The sequence below is a fragment of the Semicossyphus pulcher genome, unplaced genomic scaffold (assembly GCF_022749685.1).
Source record: "Semicossyphus pulcher isolate SPU_LCO1_2020_fin unplaced genomic scaffold, fSemPul1.0.p SCAF_8, whole genome shotgun sequence".
NCBI lineage: Eukaryota > Metazoa > Chordata > Actinopteri > Labriformes > Labridae > Semicossyphus > Semicossyphus pulcher.
In genome coordinates this window covers 28,932,476-28,948,360 of record NW_027211759.1, presented here as the reverse complement: position 1 = coordinate 28,948,360, position 15,885 = coordinate 28,932,476, and the positions used below count along the sequence as shown (strand labels likewise).

The 15,885-nt window shown below is 42.5% G+C and overlaps 1 protein-coding gene across 1 annotated transcript in view; it reads right to left on the bottom strand.

The window, feature by feature from the left end:
* The window catches only part of cecr2 (CECR2 histone acetyl-lysine reader), a 40,521-nt gene that overhangs the window by 24,130 nt on the left and 506 nt on the right, over positions 1–15,885 (bottom strand). The gene's annotated exons all lie outside the window — the stretch shown is intronic.

Here is a 15,885-nt window from a genome sequence, read left to right as displayed (position 1 = left end):
TGTGGTTAAAACACCCTTTATGATGGCTGCAAACATACATGACAAAAAATGGACAAAGTATCCCTTTACTGTCAAACAATGGCACAGCAACTGTCTGAATGGAGCACCTTTGCACATTCAGGTAGCAAGACCAAAAACTTTCAGGCATGCTTGTTAGATGGTTTAGCAGTCAACACAGACAGTATTTGATTTAGACTACAGCTGCACTAATGCTTGAGCAAACGCTTGACAAATCAGCATGTTCTTCATCTCACACTCCAGAAGGATATTCCCTCAAATCCACCCATTTGGCTGGCATACTGTACACAGTAAGGTCGTACATACAGGCGAGGCAGAGCTTTGACAACGAAGAGACGGACTAAAGGTTTAGGAAGTTCCCATAGCGAACACATGTGTCACAGCTTCTTGAAATGCATGTATCCTTTACAGCTGAAGCAGTCTGTCATCATAGCCATGAGCTCTGATCATTAAAGGATAGAAAGATAGTGTGTGTATCTCTGTGTGTACAAGCAATCCTGTGTCACGCCTCCTTCCACTTCCTGGTCCCCTGTCAGGCCGCCTCTGGGCCAGAGAGAGCCCATCCATCAGAGACAGACTGCACTTTGATCACACTTGGAAAAAGCTGGGGGCCAGGGCCGGGGGGAGAGTGCAGAGTTGAGTACGACGCAGCAGAGCCGTGGGCTCGCTACAGCCCCTGGATTAACACCGCCCTGCTCCACCTTTGAAGTGCCACACGGCATCTCAGATGGCAGAGGGAAGGGGAATTAATGTGGTGTGCGTGCCCTTTCTTCAGCCATCCATCCAGACGGCCAATCCCTCAGTGGCCGAGTGCTAACACACCAACCCTCTGCTTTATGAATGGCTGCGAGGGACACTCCTCTGCAGCTGGACATGTCCTGTGGGAACCTTTTACCCCTACAAGCACATACACACACAAAGTAGGACCAAACTTATACAGTACAAGGACACAACCCACAACCTTTGGCAAACATACTCACAAAGCAGACAAAATACACACAGTAAACAACATCCACTCATGCACCTGTCTGAACAGAATAAACAGTGCAGTACTTTGACTGCTTCACATTAATGATCAATGGGACTCAAAGATAAGACCTGATAAGTGATAAGCTATAAAGAGTATAAATCATTGAGCTGAGGCGTCAAATTTATCGCTGAGCTACTGCATTGAACAAAAAAGGCTAATCGTATTCACACTCCGGGACAAAGATTGGTGGGTGAGTCAAGGCTTAGTCAAAAGGTGTGTCATCACCACAGCCCCTCTGTAGGCCTACTTGCAATCAGCAATACAGCCTGAAGGTATTTGCCACTTCTCTCACCCGACTCCCCCGCTGTTTCTCTCTCTCTCTGGCTTAACCTCTTATTGCTCTCTTCCACACCATTTTCCTCCCCCTGTGCTGCTGCCCAGTGTCTGTGAGGGCCTCTGAGGCATTCTATTATTCCCCTGACAACACCCTCGCTCCACTCTACACCCCGCTCCTTTCCTCCCTCTGTCTTCCTTATCTCTCTCCCTCCACACATGGTCCTAACTCCAGCCAGTCGCCAGCTTCTCTGCAGCTGAGGACAGTGAAGACTCCATAGCAAAAGAGAACGTAATTGGCCATACCACTCCTGAATTGATTGATTGACACGATGGGACAAACGGAGCATGTTTACTGAAATTCTACACTCAAAACAATTATTTCTTAGCTTCTGTTCAATACAATAGCCAACAGTGTGAGAAGCAACACCTGTATTGTCATAAGAGCTCAGCTCCTGTCCTTCACAATGCCCAGTCAGACCTACCTCCACTAAGATTAACATGAAGAAATTACTCAAACACACACCAGAAACACTACTAATGTAAGTAATACTTCTGTTCAGAAAGCATAGAGCATACGGTGGATTAATACTTCATCAGCTAGAACTTACAGTTTGGTTTGCATTTATATTTTTGCATCAAATTGAAACAGTAATCTACTATGGCTGAATAAACAAAGAAAAGATGGATGACTAATGGATGGATGACAAACGAAAGCGAAGAAAATCAAGAGTTAGAAACATGACAAAGGGAGCCAGCCGTAGACGTTTGGTTAAATTGGGAAGAGTTCTCTTGCCACCACCGATTATCGCCAGTGGGAGGCGCTCAAGAGTGCAAAAATTGAAATCTTCGAGACTGTATCTTTAAACAAGTAATGGAAAGTGATGGAAAGTCAAATAGCTTAAACTACTACTGCTATTGTGATTTTGGCTACTTGCGTAAACATGAATTTATGCAGATAAACTTAAAAAATAATTACTTTTGTCCCAAGTGGTGCTTCAGCTGCACTGAGCTGGCATTGTTGACAATATAAAAAAAGATGTCAAAATGTCAGGCTTTCATTGAGATGATTGAAAGAAGCATGACAGCTAAAATGGCTTTTGTCATACGTGTGACTTACGGTGTTTAAAAAGGAGAAATGACAAGCGATTAACACCACTCCTTTATAGTTAGGCTTAAGCTACAAATGCAAAAATCAAGCAAAGTAGCAAAAACAAATGACCTAATCTGTTTTGATGACTCCCATAATGTTGACAACAAGCACAAGCCTCTGTGAAAACTTCAATCACACTCACCATTAATGATTTCTATGCGACTAAGTGTTCCTCACATTAAGGTTGTTTCATCCATGCAAAAACACAAAATACATTTTCTATAGAAGAAGACATGAACTGGTTCAGTATTACGTGTGTATGATTTACAATCAGGGCTGTTTTAAATATGGAAGGCCTAAACTAAGTGGAATATACCGAAATATCTTCATCAGGTAGAAACTGTCATTTTGAAATTTAAAAAAAATTGTTTAATTGAAAAAACATTAAATTTTTTTAACTGCTTTTATTCTATTTGTGCATGAAATAATTGATTTTAGTTGTGCTGAATGCACCAACTTTTTCAGGTTTTCAGGTGAGCCTGAAATTCAGAAACTAGGATTAGGTTTTCTCTTAATTATAGGTAGGGATGGGTATTAAGAACCAGTATTTTTTTTGGTACCGGTACATGACTGGTCAGCACCGAAAGTACTGATAAGTTCACGGACAAACGGTGCTCCTATTGTTATTCAACGTTAACATTCCGGCTCGTCGTTTTATGTTAGTTGTTTCATTCTAACGTAGCTGGCATCCGTCCCCTAGAGAGATGGAGAAAGTTTAGTAGGTCTATATGGCATACAGAGCAAAGCATTTGATAGGCTGTGCTCACTTTACCAAATTTAACTCTGGTGCATCTTTTATGTAAAAAGGCTGTTGCGTCTAAAGGGGGTAACACCAGCAACCTCGTGAAACAAAAACAAGTACAAATCTGAAGCAGTGCAGCGTGTTTGACTGCTTTAGCAAAGTGGCTAATGCTAATGCAATTGCTAGTGTTACTGCTAGGTGTCAGAATGAACACATGAACCCAATAACAACCACCTGGCAAAAAGGGCAGTGGTTGACTGACCTAACTAAAGCAAGAGGGCATCCTATAACCCTTCTCTGCTTTTGTGTTTGCTGTGTTTGTTTGATATTATCAAATGATTTTAATGTCTTGGACAGAAAAACAAAAACATGCAGAGCAACGGAGAGGTGTAAAACTGAAAGTGTTAAATAGTCCTGATCTGGTGATTTCTGTTATTCTGTGGTTTGAATGTCTGACTGAAAACTGGGGGTTTTCTGCTGAGGGTGACAACCACAAAGTAACCTGTGAAAACTTCTCACAAGATCTGGTTCAAAATAGGTCAAATGTGCATTCAGTAAACCTTTAAACTATCATTCACATACTATGTAGTGTAGTGTAGTATGAGGGGCAATTAATTATGCCAAGCTAAAATTGAGTCCCCCCTTGGTGGACCAAACCTTGGTCTGTGAAAACCAGTATGGTAACTGTTAGGAGGTGTGAGACATGAATCAAATGAGGGGAGAAAAGGAGCAGACTTTTTAAAAGAAAGGAGACATCAAGGCTGAACTGACTTCAAGGCAGAGCACACCATCTGCATTGGCAGATAAAAGTGAAATGTGCTTTTCTCAGTAGACACTAACGACTCCATCATGTGTCCCAATTCATATCTGTAGAGAGGAAAAGTGAGATAAAATGTATGCGTGACTGGCCAACACAAGCTGCAAGTGTGAGAAAGAGAGAGACAAATGATAAGCAGAGCAGCAGCGTTTGCATCAGCAGCGTTAAGGTTGTGGCAGATCCACAGAGCCTGTAGTGTCAGGGGGTTGGCCTCTCTGGCTACGCTCAGAGCAGACACTTTCCATGCCACTGCCGTTAACAGCTCCTCCGGGGTCTATATCACCAACAGTTGGAGGACGAGTGCACGGCTAGCTGGAGGGGGAAGGGAGGCCTGTTTGTTGTGTAAAGGCTCCTCTCTTCCTCTCCTTTGCTTCTTTCTTTATTCTTCCTCCCCCACTCCCCTCCCTCTTTCATCTCACACATGGTTCCTTCAGGAGCCATCATCTGACAACACCCTCCTCCCCCACATGTAGCCACCTCCTGCCACATGACAAACATGCACATGCAGCCATAACACCACAGGAAAACGCCCTCGCATCCTCAGGATGTACCGTTCATCTGATAATCAGAGGAAAGCATCAACATCTTCGACTTGCTGGCAGACACATCTGACTGACGCATCAAAAACAACAACTTGTTGACTGATTTGTCTTCATAGTCAGTCTTGATTTACAACATGTCGGTTCGAGCCAGAGTGAAAAGTCCTCCACACCTACCTTAAGTAGCATTTCAACGCATCCAAACAATTAGAGCCTCCAGGCAAGGACACCATTTGTTCATGAAAATATGTGAACAGGAAGAACGACTGCAGGTTGTAAATATACTGCACTGTGACAAACACTAAATATAGCTCATACACAAATGTAGGTTAGTTTTATTACAGTGTCAATGTCAGGGCCAGGTGGGACAGGTGGCTGGGCTGTACGAAGTGGTGGTGGTGGTGGTGGTGGTGGGTGGGGGGTAAGGGGCAGTGAACAGATCCTTCCTCAGACGAGCTCCCTGCAAACAGATGGAGACCCTTTGCCTTGGCCTGGCTCGCTGGCTATGTGGGAGAAGATCATCAAGCACAGGAGATGGGAGGCCACCCAGTGCAGCCTCTCATGCTTCCACTACCAGCTCTGAGGAAACCATATCATCAACTTCCCTATATAAAATGAAGCTTCCTGCTTCAGCAGACATCTCAGTGGTCCTATTCTCTGACTACATAAACATGCATCTGTATGTGCACATACACACACAAACAGGCCTGGGGAGAAAAGAAGTCCCCAAATCAGTGTGGTTGAGGATAAAGCAGATGGCTTTACAGCAGTGGAGTTACAACACAAATGAGGAGGCTGCTGAGACTGATATTTTAAACAAAAGTAGCCTTCAGAAAAATATGAAATTTAAACATGTAAAGTGGCGCACTAAAAACAGAATCGTATTGCTTTCAAAGACACTTTGGATACTGCTCAGTGGCAGAGACTCCAAACAGGTGGTGCAGGGGCAGCTACTAGGGGTGGGGTAAATAGGTTCTACAACGCTTTGCTGATGAATTCTGTATCGATGTAGGAAAGTCTATAATCGATTATCAACATAATTTTCAACGGCCAACCACCACCGGCTTTTTTAAAAGCTGATGTTTGGGAATACTTTGGATTTCATGAAATCGATGGTAAAAAAAAGAGCTAGACAAGGCTTATGCAATTTGCAAGACGTGTCACACAACAATCAAGTGCATAGCCAATATGACCAATATGAGAAATCATATTGGTCGTTTCAACTCTGAGCTAACTTTAGCAGGGAAAAAAACAGTTGTTGTATCCAACCAGAAAACTATTGAACAGACACTCGAATCAAAGCTGGCACCTTACTCTGATAGGACCAAAAAGATAACAAAGGCTGTCTCAAGTTTTATTATTCATTGCTAACGTTTTCTCCTGCATACCCTGGAACCAAGGTACAACGTCCTGTCCAGGCAATTCTTCACAGACATGGCTCAGGTAATGGAGTCATTAAGAAGTGCGAGTCTGAGAACTCACTCAGCTGCTGAACATTTATTTTTTCAATATAAATCAGTTTTATTTTGATGCATTAAAATGTAATGCACTACAAAAGCACTATGTTCAGTCTTATCAGGTGATTCATGTTAAATAATTTGTTACAAAAAATGATAAATAAAAGGGTTTTAATTTCACCTGATTGTTCGTATTGATGGGGGGAAATAAACCACGTATATAAATCTGAAATTGAGATGCATCATGATGCATCGAGAATCGTTTAATAATCAAATCGTGACCCTATGAATTGCATCCTTGTTTTTGGTACAATGTGCTGAACTGGCATCATAGGAGGTCATCTGTAATCTGTCTGACTAGCTGTTCAGTTCTAACTTAACAAAAGATGTGACACAACACAATGATTGTTTGTTGGCTCTAGTTCTTTGAAGTCAGCCTGCTGTGTCAATGTCCTGACATCCACTGATGCAAACAATGATGCAATCGCTTCAGTTAACTGTCTTTTGGTAGACCTGCTAGCTGACAACTGGCTAACTAAGTTGAAAACATGCACCTCACTTTTTCTGTAGTACGTCCTTGTACTGCAGCAGAGATGCATTTATGTTGAGATTGCTCCAAGTGTGCCAACCAGAAATCTTCTTTGCAGCGCCTGCAACTCATTAGTCAGCCAAATGTATGATATTCTACACCCCAAAAGAGCCTCACAAACCCACACTCTCCTATGCATCCTTTTATGCCAGTTTTCTGAATTTTTACTGAGCGATGCTGATTAGAAAGTTATCTACTTTAAAATTTGTATTCCCAACGCCCCCTCCCTCTTTGCATCGTACTTTCTATGCCTACTCTATAGGGTTTCTATAGAAACAACAGCAATATTACCGCCTCTATCTGTGAGGTTGCATCACACACACTAACAAACACTGTTTCTAGGCAAACACACACATTAATCAGTGGTTTCAGTGAGTTTTCCAGGGCTCCCACTGGATGAGCCCTGGTTTGGTGAAGTTCTCATCACATCTCGTCTCTCACTCTTCTCATCTTTGCTTCACAACATACAGCAAAAGCACAGAGTAAGAGAGCAACACTGGAGGGATGCTGCCCCAGACTGGAGACAGAGAGAGGGAACCATGGGGAGCTGCAACAATGGAGCTGGCTGAAACAAACCCTGGTGTATTCCCCTCTACCTCCCCCTTGGTGCACATGCTCCCCATGTGAAACCATCTGATGCATGTACTGCTGCTCTCACTTGTCAATCACAACTGGGGGAGGGGCAGCTGCCTCTCACAAAGCACCCCCTCACAGCGCATGCAAAGGAGGGTATTAAAAAAGACATGCAAAAAGGTCTTGATCTTCAAGGGGTAGTCACAGAGAGTGCAAAAGTTTTGAGGGCTTTATGTGCAGCCTGATCTGGAAGGGAAAGTGTCAGAGGTTGGTGTCTAAGGCTGTAAGAAGGGCTGAGCCGGGGATGTGTCAGTGGGTGGGACAGCAAGGAAAGAAAGGGATGCGAGGGATGAGTGAACAGTGCAGATCTGGGATGAGAATGGATCATTGTTGTTGTGTGGTGGGCTCAGATATCCTCCCTGACACTGACAAAGGAGATGAAGCAGCCCAAGCATGAAAGTAAACATTATCAGTGATTCAAGCCACCGGCCCTGATCTCTGATGATGATGGTGCAGATATGACAGCACAGGTTGTAGTGAAGATACAGAAGACAAATCACCAAATTTAAACCCCTACTTGCTATTGCCATCTTCATATCTGCACCACAACTATCCTTGGCCCCAACATCAAAGCCACCCAATTGGAGCCAGATTAGAAACACTTATTAAGTGAAATCTCCAGTAATAATCAACAAAAAGTGGGATTCAGCAGGACTGTGCGTATGTCTGAAGTTGGACCACGATGGAGCAACACTTAAGCCATGATCCTATTCCCCATGTTAATCCATTTTCTTGCCAGACAACAGAAACAAGGACGTGTTCACACCCAGCCTGCTCTCGGTTATTTACCAGATCTAATAGGACTAAATCTTCTTTTACAATCACACTGGGGGCTTTAGGAAAACAGGAGCCCCCTCCCCAGAATGGGCTGCAGCAGCAGCTAGCAGCACCCAGTCAGAGAGGAGACCCTCCACCCTCCAGGGGGAAGGGGAAGAAAGACCCACCATCTGGGGTTTAGTCATGGTGATGCCAGGGGCTGGGGCTCAAGGACAGGGAGACTGCTGGGGCTGGAGAAGGGGATGGGGCAAAGGGTCTGATAATGGATGTGGGGTTGTGGAACAGGGGATGGCAGTTAGGATGGGGCTTAGAGAAAAGTAGACAGACAGGATCTTTTCTTTGGAGAGGGGTTAATGTAGATTAAGCTTAGTTTTCAAATTGGAGTTTTTAATCGCTTTGATATTTACACATCTTGTTGTGTTGAAAGAAGTTCAGTTGGGAATTATTTGATGTCATTTATTCTATGAACAAACTACGATGATAATGTTATTACCTGCCCCACCCTTTCAGTTGCAATTCAACTAACAGGAGAGTGAGAGCAGGCTGTGCATGAACAAGTTCAAGGACACAATGTTGAGAAAAGGTCTCAAGAGGGAACGTAAGGAAACACTAGGAGTATTGGTTTCAGATACTGCCTCAAATGTGGTTTTAGGTAAAGGCAAGTATGCCAGTCAATGCACCGATCCCATATAATAAGTAATTAGCTCCATACAAAACCAACTGGTATCGGGTAAATTATTATGTGACGTGTGTGTATCTCGTGTGCGCTCGGAGGATTTAGCACTGTGTTACCTTCACTTGGAAATGATTTCTCATTTATGCTACAAAAGAAAATACCCATTTTAAACATTGGCAAAAGTTGCAAATTGAGGTACAGTATAATCTAATGTAAATACTACCATTCTTGTTCAACCACAAAGCACGAGATATACAAGGAAGAGACAGACTCTGTTTTATATTAACTGTGGAAAACATCTGGAGGGTCCATACATTGTCCAGAATTGCCCTTAAAGACAGGTAGCACACAACAGGTGATTGTTTGCGTCAGGTGTGTTATGAGCTGCTAGAAATATCTAATTTAGTTTAGGTAAGGGGGCGACATCAAGGTAGTGCAAGCAGGAAGAGGAGGACTCCTCCATAATGAAGACTGTCATGGAAAGCAATATACAGTAAAATAACTGTACTTTGTGCAATGTTGTAAATGTAATCAACATGTCGGCATACTCACTATAAATTATCCACAATATTAGCTCTTCTTTTTATACATTTGACTACGGGACACCTGTCAGTTTAAAGTCTGTTTAATGTCCAATTCAACTGATTGAAACATCTGCATTCTTAAAGCTTCTCTAGATGTAGGGAATATCAGATCACATTCCTGTCACACCGGGTTGCAGCAAGGCCTCACATTATGTCTTTGACTTAAAACCGTCAGGGTCATGACTGAAACCAGACCTTGCTGTACAAGACAGGCAGCTCTAACCCAAATGGGCCATAACTTAAAAACTCAATGTCTACCCTAGACACAGCTTTAACATCTTCACATTTTAAACTTCAAGATAATGTGAATCACAAAAAAAATACAATTGCTTCTTACAGTAACACTGAAAAGCAGGTCTTTAATCCTCAAACAAGACTTAAGACTCACCTCAAGAGTAAAATGCTAACGCCAGCATGCTAATTTGCACACAGTGATAATGCTCAATTGCTCAAGATTGATAGTTTTTCAAATGATTACTATTAAATTGGACGTAGCATGCTTTCATTTGCTTGCTAGCCCTAAACACCAAGTACAGCTGAGACTGATGAGAAAGCCCTGAGTGTTGCAGGCATTTGGTCATAAGTATTGGAGAAATACATTTTTATAACTTCAGGTAGAGATCAAGATAAAGTTAACCACAGTTTTTAGAATACATTCTCTGGAAACCGTGCCTGTCTGAACAAAACTTTGTGCAAATCCATCCAGGTTGAACTATTGTGTGAACTTTGCCGTGATGAAAACTGCCTTTGAAGTCAGAGGATCATCGAAGTCAAAAGGACTCCATCATAAAGCTGCTGCTATTTCAGTCTGGACCAAAGTTGTGAACTGACAGACAGACTCCCATTCTACATTCAAACTCTGCAAAGATTGTTCTTCAGCCAGAAAAAAAATAACCCTAGTTATTTCTTTATTTCTTGATCAAAACAAGGATGTGCATGGCTCTTCTTTTCAGATATCATATTGCTTTGTGACAAGAAGATTCCATCTCAAAAGATCTGGCTTTGTTAGCCCACTACTGTCATTTCTGTTATTCCTGTCATCATTCTTGACGAATTAATTAGAAGAAAAACAACTCATATGTCACAACTTCCATTAAGGGAGCTTTCACACCAACAACTGTGCAAGGAAAACTGCAAAGAGGTTTGTCGGTCACTTTTACAGGAAAAAAGTCAAATTTAGGGGCTTTAAATGTCCCATGTCCCTCTGCAAATCCCTAGTTTAATAATCAACATCTTAAAAGGGGAGACCAATTCAAGTCACAACAGGGATGATGACAGGCGGCTGATGAAGATACATGGGGAAAATGTGTGTCGATGTGCCAAAACAGGCTGCCAGCAGAGCATGGAGAGTGAAGATGACGGGGACAGAGGTCCTTGGCATGAAGGTCTATGTCTGAGGATACAGCAACAGAGGCCTACAGCGTCTGTTGGCTTTGGGATTTCAGGCATCATTTCACAGATACATAGCCAAGAAATCAAGCATACGCCGCAGAGACAAGGAGCCAGACAAGGAGGACAGGCATGTTGACCCTGAGCCTGTTTCCTGCAGATCACTCTCTCACTCCTTCACGCTAATGTGCTTTTGCTTCCTTGCTCTCCGTCTCTAGGACACTTTTTATCCATTTCCCCTCTTTCCCCTTCCCTCCCACTCATTCTTTCGTCACTCTCTATCTCACCCACTCCTCTTCCATCCACACACACACAGCCTGAGGAAAGTGGAAACCAGGGACAGTGAAGTGTATCAGCCAAGGAACAATGTGCAGGGGGCTGCTTTGTAAGGCTAGCCAAAGAGATTGGGGGGAGCCTCCATTATCACTGACCAGCTCCATGGAAGAAAAGAGCTGCCCCAACAGAACCACAGCAGAACTGTCTGAGTGAACCACTGAGTTTGTTAATGTCCACCTAGGTAGCAGTTTCACAGGCTACACAACTTTAGTGGCCTCAGTGTGGCATCCATTACAGAAGTCTCCTTTATGAGAAAGAGGAACAGGTGTTTCAACCATCCTGAGTTCTCTCTACATATTATACTTCAGCTTGGACAGAAAAAAAACTATTGTTGTTGAGTTGTTACAATACCAATATCAGTATCGGTATCGGCTTCCAATACAAACTAAAATGCTGTTAGCAAGTTTGTAAGTCAGTGCATCAATCTGATACCAAAAATGTGTAAGCCCTCCAATAAAATCAACAGGTCCTAGGTTATCAAGTGACGATACACAGAAACAGTGTGGTGGTAGCAGAGAGCTTAATGGTACATTTTGACATTTCAAGTTCAAGGGCAGGATTATCACGCCTCATCTCTGGGGCGGCTGTGGCTCAGTAGTAGAGTCGGTCTTCTCTCAATTGGAAGGTTGGGGGTTCGATCCCTGACTGCCACAGTCACATGTCAAAGTTTCCTTGAGCAAGACACTAGGCTTGTTCGAGATGACTGCCGGCTCGCCTCGACAACAAGGGAGAGTAGCCAATTGCTGTCGGGGCAGGAGTCATAAAGTCGGACACTTCTTTGTTGACAAGTTTGCTGCTCGCCTCGTCAAGCATCTGTCATACCAACACTTCACTGTAAATTGAATTGAATAAAGTCTTAATTTGTTGTTGTTGTTATTATTATTGTTCTCATTATATTTTATTCAGGGCTTTTGATAGTTATTTCGATATAAACGTCAATTAAGAGACCGTTCATGGGGAATGAGTAAAGCATTACATTGTGAATGACAGTAGGCTACTTTCATAAATGCGTTTGGTGTCTGTCTGACACTTCATTTAGTTTAATGAATAATGATGAATAAGACAGAAGTCTCATCACGTCCTTGTGGGGGGTGCAAAGCTTTGTTCAGCCGATAGGTGCTTCATTCAAACCAGAGCAAGTCGTTTCCCATCATGCATGGAGTTCTGCAGTCAGTGGAGAGCAACTGTGGCGCCTGGCCCCGAAAACTGCGGCCGCCTTGCTCCCACAGGACTTCAAAGCCTCGTGCAGTCGGGTTTTCAGAGCAAGTTGGACAATAATCTAACCGTCATGCAACATGCTCATCTCGAACAAGCCTACTGAACCCCAAATCGGGTACTACTGCATAGATCCTGATTGGAAATTGGCACTTATGTCATTGCCATCAGTGTGTGAATGAGCGAATGTTACATGTAGAGTAAACGCAGCTTTGAGGGGTCATAAGACTAGAAAAGCACATTTAAGTACAGCCCATTTACCATTTTATCTTCTATGTAAGACGCACAGAGGCGGAATGGTGGGGTGAAGTCGTTCCGCCTCTGAGCCGGCATAGGAGGTAGTAACAGAGGTGAAATTGTGTCAGTGTAAACAGCGGAGCCAGCAGGGCAGAACAGCGCTGTGTTTTGCTTCTGTACCACCAGAACACTGTAAAATAACGTACACTGAGGCAGCTTTACATCTTCGTTATGGCACTATGGCCGAATCGCAATGTAAAAACGGCTTAAATTTCAGCAAAGAGTGTTTTGACACCAACCACACATATTTTTTTATTGCACTGGTATCAGAAGGGTGGTTGATATTAGCCAATTCACGGCTGGGAATCAAGATCTGTTACGGGAAGGGAAATGACTGTCTAATGCTCTGAAATAATGATGAAACAGGAAACAACACTTCAGAGGTCATTCAAAACAATTGAGCTCCACAGTAAACTAGTGTGGAAATATGCATCCACACAGACTTCGAGGTCATCTGCACAGGCCGACACTAGAGGGCAAAACAAAAAACAAATGTCTAAGTAGTAAAAACTAACTTACTAACCCCTGCTGTCTTTACTTTAATGGCAAAGACTGACAAAGACAACAGCAGCCAATATAAGTCTCCACGTCCACAAGAAAGGAGTGATGGTATATCAGCGAATGTTGACACCAAAGCCCAGCACAGAGTGAAATCACTCGACGCCCCCCACTCTGTCATGACAAATGACAGTCACTTCCTGTCCTCCTTTCCACCTCAGATTCTTGGGTAATCCAACCTACATCCAGAGATAGGATTGCAAGTGGAGCTGACTGATATTACTCAACCATTCTTACACAAGCACGGTCAGAAGCATGCCTTAGAGGACGACAAAAGAAGATTAACTTCAAGTTGAAAGACTTTGTCAGTTGTTAAATTTATATTGATTGACTTTTACAAAAAGTGGCACTTAATTTTCATCAACCTTAACCAACAAGTCAAGACAAAGGCAAAAGGTAGAAAACAGTCAGGCCCCAGTGTTTGACTTGTGACAGTGCCCGAGCCAGCTCGTCTTGTTGCTGGTATGTGGCATTAAGCAAAACAAACATGTCCGCCTGTTTCCTTTTATTTCTATCACACAGAGGCCTCAGAAAGTAAACACGTTGGATCCAAATGTTCAGCCTCTGGAACAATCCATTACTGACTACTGTATTACATTAATGGAGTGCCAGAAGTTAGTGTTGACATTTGGGTTCGCAAAGCCACACAGAAGCAATAACTGGACAAATAGTACAGGACAATTTCAGCAGTTATCTTAATGTTGTCATATCTAAAGTGCAGAGATTTGTGTGGTCTTACTGTAGCGTATAGACTAAGGGTAGATCTGCATCACCTAATTTGTCCAAAAGCCTGCTTTATACACCAAATATAAAAGTGTACACAAGTGTAAAACCAGAGCTCCAATGCTTGTTTACTGAAAGAGACAAGAGACAAAAAAAAAAGAATGTCCTGAACAACAGCCTGGGACATGATGTTGAACAGTACCTGAGACGTCAAAACATCACTTCAGTGGGTGAACATGCAAACACAGAAAACAAAAATTCAAAGTGAGAGGGAGAGTATTTACATGACTGATTTGAGATCATGGTGTCTGCTGGGGCTTTTATTGATACCAATAGTGGATAAAAGTCTCCATATAAACACGGCTACTTAAGTAGATTTAGTCTTCCACTCACCCAGAACACAACATAACAGCATTAGAGTCGCTGGATTGCATTGCATAAAAGCCTCAGATTCAGGATCAACAAACATGACCCAAGAATGCCATATGTCCTTTTTTTCTATAATAACCCCATGTGCCCACATTCAATGACTAAAGTCATTCACTGATTTGGACCACAAATATGCAACAAACAAGGTCAACTCATGTGCTCTACTCCTGATTTTCCCACCCAAAAAGACTAAATGAAAAGTGTACTTTTTCACGTCACAGACACAATATTTCTCAAAGAAATGTGTATTCCACTGGCTTCAATCAAAAGGCCTAAAGGAGTCAGCTTCTACAATTTACTACACAGCTATTATGTAACTGCGGTTGCAAATAATTATACGAAGCACCAGAGGAGATATGACCTTGATCACTTGCATGTCAGATTGAGATGTCAAGGAATAAGGCAACTGCATCCATCTTAATATTTCCTCAAAATCCAGCTGAGGGGGTGTATCCGCACATGTGATCTGCTAAGCCATGCGTTTAAAGACGAATACATTATATATGCAGTAGAAAGACCCTCGTGTTACACTGAAGGGCTAAATTTATGCTTATGATAAAGGACATATTGTACATTAAAAACTAAGAAACTAAGCCCATCCGTTCTCTGCAACTGAATAGATGTTTTTAAGTGATTTTCTCATTAATCCAAACCCATGTTCAGGAGAAATTCAACAAAACAAGACGCTCAACTTCCATGTAAACTAGGCGCAATGCAATCCCCCATCTGCCCTGCACCTCGTTTAATAACAAAGCGGTGCCTGCGTGTGTTTCTCTGCGGAAGGGGGTGGGGATGAATGAGTGATGGGGACTGTTGATGCGTGATGTTGACCTTACCAATTTCTCTAAAGTGCAATCGTTCCTCGATAGATCAAACCATCACCGTTCACTCTTACATAATAGCTGAATAGATTCATGTTAGAAGTAGCTGTTTTGGGAAATCCGAATGCATTTAGAAGGAAAAAGGGGGTCAAATCGACTAATAAAGTTTAATTATGTCATCTTTATGGGATACATTTCATGTGCTTTGTTATAAAACATCAACCAGATGGACGATTTTACCTCTATAAGTTATTGTGCCCATATGATATCGGAAAATACGCTGAAATCATCGATTCAGCAAAACAGGACTTGCGCGAGCAAACAATGCCTGAAGAGCATCTGCGTCCCTATGGCTACCCCAGCCAGATGGCTGCAAGACAATAAACTCGAACCTCACGCCATGAACTTAACTTTATATGACAGAAAAATAAGCAAAACACTGTGGTATAGTCTTCTCCGTAAAAAGGACAACACAACGAGATACTAAGCGACTTTTCGCTCAATTAACATATTTATAGTCGCATAAATAACTTTACAATGCATTAAAAGGATACAGCTTAGGCGCTCACAAGTTTTGTATCGTTTTAGTCACTTAGTTTCAGAGCATTTTTGTTCATCTGACCTGAAATAAAGGTCGCTCTGTCACATAAACATGAGGCTCTGGCCAAATGAAAACAAACGAGTGGCACATGGTTCGGTTACAAGAGCCCCTCCGGCTAAAGTTACTCACAGTTAACACACAAGCAGCCTCTCATATAGAGCAACACGTAATATTACTACGGACCTGTGCCCATTAAACTGTATTATGATGTCTCTTATATTACTTTAT